Here is a 12,885-nt window from a genome sequence, read left to right on the forward strand (position 1 = left end):
AGTAAAACCCAGACATGTGGTAACTTTCCCTAATTTGGATGAGCATTCTTCTTTCATTTAAGAGGCATTTGACTGGTATACTTGCACATACACAAGTAAGGTCCCCCTCTTGAATGAAATGAATTCAGTTATTCTGTCACTCTTTTAATGTTTGTGGTGGAATAGTAGAAATACCTCTCTGTAAAGATAAATTCATGTCTCTTTACCGTAAACAGAGATTTAATTCAAGCTTCAACCTTGAGCTTCAAGCAAGGCACCCAAAAATAATTAATAATTAATTAGTTCCCCGAACTACATTAAGCTCTGACTTCCATGAGGGATATGTAGGCATGAGGTTCACAAGGAATCTCAGCGAGCTAATAAAATACTAAAAATAGTCAGTCAGTCTGTCTGTCTTACTTTTATTGAATTCAATTCCTTCTCCTAATACAAAGGAGAAACTTTCCCAATAATCATTAGCAGCACAAACACATTTAGACACAGAGAAGGTTCCTGTAGAGTACTACAGATATGTAGGGTGTTTAAACACTTCCCTATGTATAACCGACCTCCCGGACTTCAGAATTTCTAGTCTAGGTGAATCCCCACACTTAGCAAACTCCTAGGGTTTAGTTGAGATCTTATTTTCCCTTTCCTACTCGTAGGACAATAAGAAAGTTCGTGTGATATCGTAGGAAGAACTGAAATAAAATTCCTCCCACCACGGGCGCATTCTCCTTCCAAATTTCGCGTGAAGGGTCTAGCGTGCCGTCCTCCCAAGTGAAACGGGGAGGTAAAAAAAACGACAACCACAGAAAAATGGCGACTCTGCTGGGGATATAAGTGTTAAAACCTTGGTTTTTCATCCAAACCAATGGTTGACCTGTTGCTGGTCCAGCCCCAATGAGGAATTAGGGATGCCAAATTCCCCCTCAAACAAGAGAGGTCCTGCCTAACCTCTGTGTCATATCATGTGTTTGCTGCATTTATATTTGTTTATTTTGTTTATTCTGTATCGAGAAAGGGCTTGATTCCCCCTTGTGGTGAGAAATCCTATACCCGGATTTGAGTGCAACATAAGATAGGATGGAGGATGTCTTCCCGGTGAAGACCCTCTAATCTTGGTTCACAATTCTACTCTTGGGATTTGCCTGGCTGGTTGTGATTAACTGCGCCACTGCATTTCGAGTGTGATTTGTACCAGGAGGACCTAGAAACACATTAACCCCACTTAAAGCCTTTTTTAGGACGTAGAGCGGTGATTACGAAAGTAATTGTCACGCAGATACTACACTCAGAGAAAACTCTCTTATAGATACCAATCAACGTATCTTTAAGGTTGAGCAAAAACTCTGAGACCCCTAGAACCCGTTCTACAGGTACAAAAATCCTTATCCTTAGTTTACCATTGGGGGGAGGTTTGCGTTTTGACTTCATGACCACTATACCCTTCAACGCCATGTTTGTTTAAAACTCTTGTGTGTGCATTCATGCATTCATGCATCATTCATTAATAACAACTAAAAACAAAAGAGTCTTTTTCGAGTCGTTTTTCAAGGAAACTAAATAACGAACGTTTAAACTTCATAGAAAGAGAGAAACGGAGAAAGGACTTAAGGATCTATACCATGGATTACGGAAGAAAGAGAGCTAGGAAATACACCTTCAAGATTCCCCAGGTCGAGGAACTGGGAAAGCTCGGAAAACTGGTGGTCAACCCCTAGACTTTCAAGGAGAAGTATGGAAAACTTCTGCCTTTGCTCAATACCAACATTGTGGATGGGATCCTTCCCACCTTGGTACAGTTTTACGATCCAACGTATCACTGCTTCACCTTTCCAGATTATCAGCTCATGCCTACGTTGGAGGAGTACTCTCGTCTGATTGAAATACCCGTGTACGCGCAAGATCCGTACTCCGGTTTGGAAAAGAATCCTGACGACATTATCATTGCTGCAACTACTCCTTTGAACGTAGTCGACATCAGAACTCATATGGTGAGTAGAGGAGGAATTCAAGGATTGCCTTCCAAATTCCTGTTTGATCAAGCTCGGTACTTCGTCAGCATCCAAGATATGAGCGCTTTTGAGGAAATCTTGGCTTTGCTTATCTACGGATTGTTTTTGTTCCCTAACATTAACGATTTCGTCGACATCAACGCAATTAAGATCTTCTTGATTGGAAATCCAGTTCCAACCTTGCTTGCGGATGCTTATCACTCTGTGCATTCAAGAAACCTGCAGCGAGGAGGATTAATCACATGCTGCGTACCGTTGTTATACGAATGGTTCGTTTCGCACCTACCAAAGTCTAGCACTTTCTGGAATATGAGGGATGGCCTTTACTGGTCACAGAAAATCACGTCCCTCACTCATACGAATATTGAGTGGTGTAGTCCTGACAACGACGAAACCAAGATTATCTTCAGTTGCGGAAGTTTTCCCAACATACCCCTTATTGGAACTAAGGGAGGTACCAGTTACAATCCAGCTTTAGCCCGTCGTCAATACGGCTATCCCATGAAAAATATACCAAGTAACATCCAATTGGAGGGTCTGTTCTTTAAGAACATCGACGATCATGGCAACATGCTGAAGAAGGAAATTGTCCAAGCCTGGCGTCTTGTTCACAGCAAAGGGAGAAGATTGTTAGGAAAACATCTTTGCATCTCCCTGGATCCTTACCTTCAATGCGTACGCGTCAGAGCATTCAAGCTCAGGATGCCATATCAGCATCAAGAACCCATTCCCCTAAGGGAACCAATATACCTTTTCTCCACCGATGTTGAAAAATTGCAAGCGGCATTAAACAAATTATGCCAAGAAAGGAATGCTTGGAGGAACAAGTATCGAATCGTCAACACGGAAAATGTTGAGATTCATAACATCCTAAGAAGGAAGGATGAGTTACTTGAAGTACTCGATCGAAATGTGTCACAAACGTCACTTTCTCATCATATCCCTCCTTCTTCCTGGATCATCGATCAGCTCACGTCAGAGAATGCTCAGCTCAAGAAACAGAAGAAAATGTTAGAACGTGAAGTCAGCTCTTCGTCAAAGTTTTAGAGTCCTTTCTCTCAGTTTCTCTGTATTTCCCTTTTCAAAGTGTGTAAAAACGGCGTTTTTGCTTAATTAATAAAAGTTTGATGTTTCATAACATAATTATGGTGTTTCCTTGAAAAATATTAACTTAATTGCATATCATACATCGCTTTAGTCGTACGCACTGACACGAGAATTGTCGAGGATCTAATAGTCACTTTCCTTCCTCCAGAAAGAGAGGAGGAGAAGGAGGTGAACCAAGACTTTCAAGCTGTCTCATCCATACAACACTCGTTCAAGTCGCAAGAAAAGAATGGAAGACTTTGAGCAAGAGAATGGAGAACTCAGAGAAGAGGTTAATACTCTCAAAGATGCTATTGAAAGGCTCAATAACATGGTAGAAGCCCTGGTAGTTGCATAGAATCGACCAACGCTAGAAGAACCACAAAGGACTGTGGTTTCCGAGATTGTTTCTATTCCTATTCCTCAGTATACCATGTCGCCCAACCGACCTTGGGGCATGCCGTATAACTTTACTCCAGAAGGGTACATACCCCCAGTTTCTGAAGTTCCGAAAGTCACCATGGATATGCGTCCACCGGAGGGTTACAAACCTCTGGAAATTGAAGTTCCAAGAGCAACAGCAATGGGTTTCACACAACAAAATGCTGAGATTCCAAGATCTGCTGTCATGGCTTCTCCACGACCTATTATGCATACTTTTCCTCCACCGGGCGGACAAGTATATCATCACGCTCCCAGTGAGGACGCTGGCGTGTATGAAAGATTGGACGAGTTCCAGGAACAGTTTCTGCAAATGCAGAAGGAACTCAAGACTCTTCGAGGACAAGATCTATTTGGAAAGAATGCTGCAGACCTTTGTCTGGTTCCAAATGTTAAGATTCCTCACAAATTCAAAGTACCAGATTTCGAGAAGTACAAAGGGAATTCATGCCCACAAAGTCACCTCGTAATGTACGCTCGAAGAATGTCAACTCAAACTGATAATCAACAATTACTCATTCATTATTTTCAAGACAGCCTGACAGGTGCTGCACTCAAATGGTACATGAACTTGGACAGTTCAGAGATTCGTACTTTTCGAGACCTCGGAGAGGCCTTCGTCAAACAGTATAAGTACAATCTGGATATGGCTCCCGACAGAGATCAACTCCGGGCCATGACTCAAAAGGATAGAGAAAGCTTCAAGGAATACGCTCAGAGATGGCGTGAAGTTGCTGCTCAAATTTGTCCACCACTTGAAGAGAAAGAAATGACAAAAATCTATCTCAAAACTTTGAGTCCATTTTACTACGGACGAATGGTTGCAAGTGCACCAAGTGACTTTACCGAGATGGTAAACATGGGTGTACGTTTAGAAGAAGCAGTTCGGGAAGGACGCTTGAACAAAGAACCAGAATCTTCTATTGGTCCAAGGAAGTATGGAAGTTCTTTCCAGAAGAAAAAGGATCAAGATGTCAGCAATGTCTTGCACAAAACAAAGAAGAGATTTTCACCTCAGGTTGCAGCAGTAACTCTGGTTGTTAACTCAGCGCCAGCTTATCAACCTCAGGCCCCGCAACAACAAATTCAACAAAGGTCGCAGCAACCTCAGCAGCAGGTTCGACCTCCAAATTACAACAATCGGGCTCCAAGGTATCCTGCCTTTGGCCCCGTACCAATGCCGTATGCGGAATTGTTTCCAACATTACTGGCAAAAGGACTCATTCAGACAAGGAGTCCTCCAAATCCTACAAACAGTTCCTCACCATGGTATAAGGCTGACCAATCTTGTCCCTATCATCAGGGGGCACCAGGTCACAATATTGAGAACTGTTTCCCTTTCAAGATTGACGTCCAACGATTAGTGAAGAGCGGAATGCTATCCTTCAAAGATACTAGTCCAAACGTCCAAGCAAATCCTTTGCCGCAGCATAAAGAAGCTTCAGTAAATTGGATAGATCAACATCCTAACGTCATTCAAATCTACGACATTCGTCAGATTGGGGAAAATCTTGTCAAGATGCACGCTAAACAAGCTGGGTACGGCCATGTACCACCTCACAACTACTTCACATGCGATATTTGTCCAAAGAATAATCAAGGATATGCCGTAGTTCAAGCTGCATTACAAGAACAAATGGACTTAGGATGGATTCAACATATCCGAGTCAGGACTGAACATGACATCAACATGGTTCAAGGATGTCCAGGAGAATACAAAATCTACAAAGTTGAAGACCTCGAAGGATCGGTAGTCAGGTTCCATAAAAATTTAAATGGACTTGCCTACTTTGGAACAGATTTCCACGCTTACAGTAGATGGAGAATTTGTCGAAGAAATTCACAAGGATGTTTGCGTGTTCGCAACGACATTCAAAAGCTGATGGATGACAATACCATTACTGTTCTTGCCAACAGAGAAGATGATGAAGTCTTTACAGTATCTCCTCAAATTAATCAAGTTGAACCAATGCAAGTTAAGTATGATAGCAGGAAGACAGCAGTTGCTCCACTAGTCATCTACTTACCAGGTCCTGTACCGTATGAGTCCAGCAAGGCTATACCATACAAGTACAATACTACATACATTGAAAATGGTAAGGAGAAACCATTACCGTCTGTTGTCAACATTGCTGATGTTAGTCGAGTCACCAGAAGTGGACGAGTCTTCAACAGAACAACAGAAAATGTGGAGAAACCTTCGGAGGAAGTACCACATAGGCAAGACAATCATCCGACCAATGCTGCTCAAGCGAAAGAAAATGATGAGATCTTGAAGTTAATCCAGAGGAGTGAATACAACATTGTAGATCAATTACTACATACTCCGTCTAGGATATTTGTTCTCTCCCTGCTATTGAGTTCTGAAGCTCATAGGGAAGCTCTACAGAAAGTTTTGGAACAAGCTTTTGTAGAACCTAGCGTCACAATAAGCCAATTCAACAATATCGTTGCCAACATCTCCGCCGGAACTAACCTAAGTTTCTGTGACGAAGATCTTCCTGAAGAAGGAGTAGACCATAATCTTCCACTTCACATCTCAGTTGGCTGCATGGGTGATGTACTCACAGGAGTCCTAATAGACAATGGATCCTCTCTCAACGTCATGCCTAAATCAACATTGTCAAGATTATCTTTCGAAGATTACCCTCTAAGAAAAAGTCATGTCATCGTCAAAGCATTTGATGGATCAAGGAAGTCAGTTTTTGGAGAAGTAGATCTTCCCATAACTATTGGACCTCAGACGTTCAAAATCACTTTCCAAGTTATGGATATTCCAGCACAATACAGTTGTTTGCTAGGTCGCCCATGGATTCATGAGGCTGGGGCAATTACTTCAACACTTCATCAGAAACTGAAGTTCGTAAGAAATGACAAATTGGTAACCGTATGTGGAGAACGAGCTCTGATCGTCAGCAACCTGTCATCATTCTTCGACATAGAACCAAAAGAAGTTGTTGGAACTAAATTCCAAGCACTTTCCTTGGATAAGGAAAAAGGAAAGGAGAAAGCAGCGTCTATTTCTTCCTACAGAGATGCAATCCAAGTTGTAAAGGATGGCACTACCAATGGTTGGGGGCACATTAATATTCCTACCAACAACAAGAACAGAACAGGAGTTGGATTCTTTCCAACATCATCAAAGACTATTCTAGGAATTGAGGTAATTCTTCCAATTCAAGAAACTTTCCGCAGCGGAGGTTTTCTTCAACCCGTTCAACAAACAGTCAATACCATCGGTACGGAAAACACCGATGAAGAGGAATGGCTATCCTATCTTAACAAAGCAGGATACATATCCCTATCAGAGTCTGAATCACCTTGCTGTTATCCGACTAAGGGATCTGAAAGTAAGACTCAACCAAGCAGTGATGAAGTTACTAATAGCTTCACCACCAGAAGTCATGGTTCATCAGAAGAAGTTCCTCCTATCCCCGAAGAGACTTGGGATACATTAGGAGAACCAAGCGGAAAATTCGACTACATGGTGAAATACTCCGCTCCTGAAAGCTCAAAAACCTCTTTGGAAGATATTGTTCCAACGGGATGGAACATTGATCACGAGTACCTCTCTCAGCCAAAAGAGATGTATAACCCTTGCTATTCATCATCATCGACTGGTGAAATCATCATTGAGGATTATATCCCCAAATCACCTTCCGAGGCTACGGATCTAGAGTTCACATATCTAGTCAATGCCATCTTGGGAGAAGAGCAAAACCAAAATACAGAAGAGGATGATCTCGAAAGTGTCTCCGACAACGAGTCTCTCCAATCAGAAGATTGGAAGTTTCCTCAAAAGAAAGTCCGACATACTCCACTTGGAAATGGGTATGCTCACACCGCTCAGTCTGCTGAAGTAGAAGAAGATCGTCTGAGTGTTGCAAAGACAGTGGTTGGTAAATCAAGACCTACCACCGGCCAGCTTAAGCCTAAGGTTCCAGATTACCTAGTGCACAATGGGGTTCGCCACTATTGGACAGCTGTTGAAGTTACAACTGTTGTTCGCACTCCTAAGTAGGAACTTTCACCGTTATTTTATCCTCTCACCATAGCCCAGGGTGAAGAGATGTTTCATAGGGCTTTGCATTTTACTATTTCTTAGAAAAATGTCCCTCTTTGCTTCGCCCAAAGCAATAGAGTTTTGTTTTATAGGGTCTTTGTTTCAAGAAATGACTGTCAATAAATAAAAATGTCATTTTGTTCCGTCGTTAGTTTTTCCTTTTCTTTTTTCGGAAATTGGTAATCCTAAAAAACACCCTTAAAAAACATCAAAAATTCCATTAACTGCATACACCGAGTCTTCCCTCGTTGTCTAAATAAAATTTATCACACATATGCAGATTAATCATAAAATACCCCGTTGAAACGTGCGATCGTATGACTTCTCCAAGCTTTGAGTTTCCTGTATTCGAGGCAGAGGAAGAAGAAGACGAAGAAATATCAAAGGAAATTTCACGATTACTTCAACAAAAGGAAGAGGCCATTCAGCCATACAATGAGCCTCTAGAGATCATTAACCTTGGTTTCGATGGAAACAGAAAAGAGGTTAAGATTGGAGCTTCGCTCAGTTCAGAGATCAGAGAGAGTTTGATACAACTGCTCAAAGAATTCTCAGATGTCTTCGCTTGGTCTTATCAAGATATGCCAGGGTTGGATACCAGTATAGTGGAGCATCACTTGCCATTAAAAGCAGAATGCCCTCCGGTCAAGCAAAAATTAAGAAGAACTCATCCGGAGATGGCCATGAAAATCAAAGAGGAAGTTCAAAAGCAGATCAACGCAGGTTTCCTCGTCACTTCAGAATACCCTCAGTGGTTAGCTAACATTGTTCCCGTTCCTAAGAAAGACGGAAAAGTCCGCATGTGCGTCGACTACAGAGATTTGAACAAAGCTAGCCCTAAGGATGATTTTCCTTTACCACATATTGATATGTTGGTAGACAGTACAGCAAAATCCAAAGTTTTCTCATTCATGGACGGATTTTCAGGATACAACCAGATCAAAATGGCACCTGAAGACATGGAGAAAACAGCTTTCATCACCCCCTGGGGCACGTTCTGCTATCGCGTTATGCCTTTTGGACTAAAGAACGCAGGGGCAACTTATCAAAGGGCCATGACTACGCTTTTCCACGACATGATGCATAAAGAAGTGGAAGTCTATGTGGACGACATGATTGCCAAATCAGAAAATGAAGAAGATCACATACAAAATCTGACAAAGTTATTTCAACGCTTACGGAAGTTTCAGCTTCGCCTGAACCCCAACAAGTGCACCTTTGGTGTCTACTCAGGAAAACTCCTTGGTTTCATCGTCAGCAAACGAGGAATTGAAGTAGATCCAGACAAAGTCAAGGCAATTCAAGAAATGCCTTCACCCAGAACCGAGAGACAAGTTAGAGGATTTCTTGGACGTCTGAATTACATCTCGAGATTCATATATCTCATGACTGCAACTTGCGCTCCTATTTTCAAACTTCTACGGAAAAATCAAAGTTGCGTCTGGACAGAGGATTGTCAGAAAGCGTTCGACAGCATTAAAGAATATCTGCTCGAACCACCCATTTTGTCTCCTCCAGTGGAAGGAAGACCGTTGATAATGTACTTAACCGTCTTAGAAGATTCCATGGGTTGTGTCCTTGGACAGCAAGACGAGACGAGAAGAAAAGAGCATGCCATTTACAACCTAAGCAAGAAATTCACTGACTGTGAATCCCGCTACTCCATGCTCAAGAAGACGTGTTGTGCTTTGGCCTGGGCTGCCAAGCGTCTCCGCCAGTACATGATTCGACATACTACTTGTTTGATCTCTCATATGGATCCAATCAAGTACATCTTTGAGAAGTCTGCTTTAACTGGGAGAATTGCCCGTTGGCAGATGTTGCTATCAGAATATGACATTGAGTATCACGCACAGAAAGCCGTGAAAGGAAGCATTCTAGTTGAGCACCTGGCTCACCATCCGCTCAATGGTCATGAATCAACCAGTTTTGACTTTCCAGACGAGGACGTCATGTACCTCAAGATGAAAGATTACGACGAGCCACTACCAGACGAAGGACCTGAGATAGGATCCCAGTGGGGCTTAATCTTTGACGGAGCTGTCAATGCTTATGGACGAGGAATTGGGGCAATCATTGTTACACCTCAGGGTACCCATATTCCATTTGCTGCCAGATTAACTTTCAAGTGCACAAACAATGAGGCCGAATATGAAGCTTGCATCATGGGTCTCGAAGAAGCCGTGGATCTAAGAATTAAACACTTGGATGTATACGGGGATTCTGCTTTGGTCATCAATCAAATCAAAGGAGAATGGGAAACACGCCAACCAGGGCTAATTCCTTACAAAGACTACGCGAGGAGATTGTTACCATTCTTCGACAGGGTAGATTTTCATCACATTCCTCGTGAAGAAAATAACTTGGCTGATGCATTAGCCACACTCTCTTCCATGATTAGGATAAATCATTGGAATGACATTCCTCAGATCGATGTTATGCGCCTGGATAGGCCCGCTCATTTTTCCATAGTAGAAGCAATCATCGACGACAAACCGTGGTATCACGACATCAAGAACTTTCTTCAAAAGCAAGAGTACCCTCTTGGGGCGTCAAAGAAAGATAGAAAAACTTTGAGAAGGTTAGCTTGTAGATTCTTCCTGAATGAAGATGTTCTATACAAGAGAAACTTCGACATGGTTCTGCTCAGATGCGTTGACAGAAAAGAAGCAGAAGTACTCATGAGAGAAATACATGAAGGTTCCTTTGGTACTCACACCAATGGACATACCATGACAAGGAAAATACTGAGAGCAGGATATTATTGGCTGACGATGGAGTCAGATTGCTACCAGTACGCAAAGAGGTGTCACAAATGTCATATCTACGCCGATAGAATTCATGTACCACCATCTCTTCTCAACATACTCTCTTCCCCTTGGCCTTTCTCCATGTGGGGAATTGACATGATTGGAATGATCGAGCCAAAAGCGTCCAACGGACATCGCTTCATCTTGGTAGCTATAGACTATTTCACCAAATGGGTCGAAGCAGCTTCATATGCAAACGTTACAAGACAAGTTGTCGTCAGGTTTATCAAGAATCACATCATCTGTCGCTACGGCATTCCTAGCAAGATAATCACTGACAATGGGTCAAATTTGAATAACAAAATGATGAAGGAGCTTTGTGAAGAATTCAAGATTGAGCATCACAACTCATCTCCTTACAGACCAAAGATGAATGGAGCTGTAGAAGCAGCTAACAAAAACATCAAGAAAATCGTTAAGAAGATGGTCATCACTTACAAAGATTGGCATGAAATGCTCCCGTATGCTCTTCATGGTTACCGTACATCAGTACGTACTTCGACTGGAGCAACTCCTTTCTCCCTTGTATATGGCATGGAAGCAGTCCTACCCATAGAGGTTGAGATCCCATCAATGAGAGTCTTGATGGAGGCGAAATTAACAGAAGCCGAGTGGTGTCAAAGCAGATTCGATGAATTGAACTTGATCGAAGAAAAGCACATGACAGCTTTATGCCACGGTCAGCTATATCAACAAAGAATGAAGAAAGCTTTCGACAAAAAGGTTCGACCTCGCACAATCAAAGAAGACGACCTTGTACTAAAAAAGATTCAATCTTTTCTCACAGATTCGAGAGGGAAATGGACTCCCAATTATGACGGCCCCTACGTGGTCAAGAGAGCTTTCTCAGGAGGAGCCTTAATACTCACGACTATGGATGGAGAAGAATTCACCCGTCCTGTGAACGTCGACGCAGTCAAGAAATACTTCGCCTAAATAATTAAAAGAACAGCTCGCTAAGTTGAAAACTCGCAAAGAGCGACTTAGGCAAAAAAGAGCGTCTCGGTGAATCGAAAACCCGAAAGGGCGATTCAGGCAAAAGTTAGAGACATAAAAAAATAAATAATCAATCCCGGTAGACTTAAAACCCGAAAGGGGTAGTTTACGCAAAAGTTAGGGATATATGGCAAGTAACTGTGTTCAGGACAAACTTGATCATTCAAAAATCCATAGCGGAGTATTCATCAGCAGTAGGTCATCTTCTACGAAGCACGAATACAGCGCAACTCGGAGTGGAAGGGAAAGATAACGGTCGTCACGTTTCATCGTAGCCCTTTTCCCGAAAAATTACCAATTTCCAACTTTGTAAATACTCCATGGAATCAAGCATTTGGCTGATTACCATTTCATATATAATAATTTGAGCCTTGTGCCTTTCTTTGCAAATCGAGTCTTATTCAGTTTCTTGAAATGCATTTTAAGTTTAAACAGTCATTTTCTTGAAACAAATGTTTTCATAAAATAAAATGAATTTACTTGCAAAAATAAAGGTGAAATTTCTTTCTAAGGTTTACAAACAATAGGAAGAATGCAAACAGCTACTCCGAGAACGGTTGAGACTCCGGGAACCAAGATTTCCCCATGAGGTCGCTTTGCGAACATCTCCCGATGACGGATCTTCACTTCAATTCATATCACTCACTTCGGACAGCGGACAACTGATAACCAGGTATCCCCAACAGAGTTCGAACTACAAGAAGAAGACATCTTCTGATCAACAAGATTCAAGTCGTATCATAGGATTTTACATCCGCGACAATTCTATTCACATTCACTTTGCATTTCATAATCATCGTAGTATTCATGCATTTTGTCTCACACCATATTTGCGTAATGAGCATAGTCTAGCCAGGTTTTGATAGTGTTAATACCCAAATTACTTGGGCATATACTCAAGATTCCCCTGCAAAGTTGTGAAAGGGTTTTTTTCTTCATGAAGAAGGTTCATACACCCAAATTCCCCAAGCAAGTCAACAAATGGTAGTCTCCCTCAAAGAGATAGTTTGTTCACTTTTGGAATTCCCCAACTGAGAATCTCCTGCAGAGCGACGCTCGACAATCTTCTTCAAATAAGATAGTTTGTTTCGCATTTTGAATTCCTCAGAAGTTTGGTATTTCCCCAGCGGATCGACAAATGATCCCCAACGGAGTCAGTGAATGGTAGGCTTCATCCAGAAGATAGTTCAGATTCCTCAGCGTAAGTAGGTGAATGGTAGTCTTCTTCCCGAAGACAGTTCATCCACTTTCAAGCAAAGTCATTAGCCCCTCAAAAGAGCGCGGGACCATATGACAATCCTTCAAAAAACGTCAAGTTGAAAGGAGGGATGGTGAAGTTTCTTTATTTACCATCAAATGGTATCTTACCTCCAAGTTCTGGTAAGAAGTTTGATGAGGAAACAAACCTTTGAAGTTTCTTTATTACCATCAAATGGTATCTTACCTCCAAGTGCTGGTAAGAAGTTTGATGAGGAAACAAACCTTTGAAGTT

This window comes from Vicia villosa, linkage group LG2, assembly GCF_029867415.1.
Source record: "Vicia villosa cultivar HV-30 ecotype Madison, WI linkage group LG2, Vvil1.0, whole genome shotgun sequence".
NCBI lineage: Eukaryota > Viridiplantae > Streptophyta > Magnoliopsida > Fabales > Fabaceae > Vicia > Vicia villosa.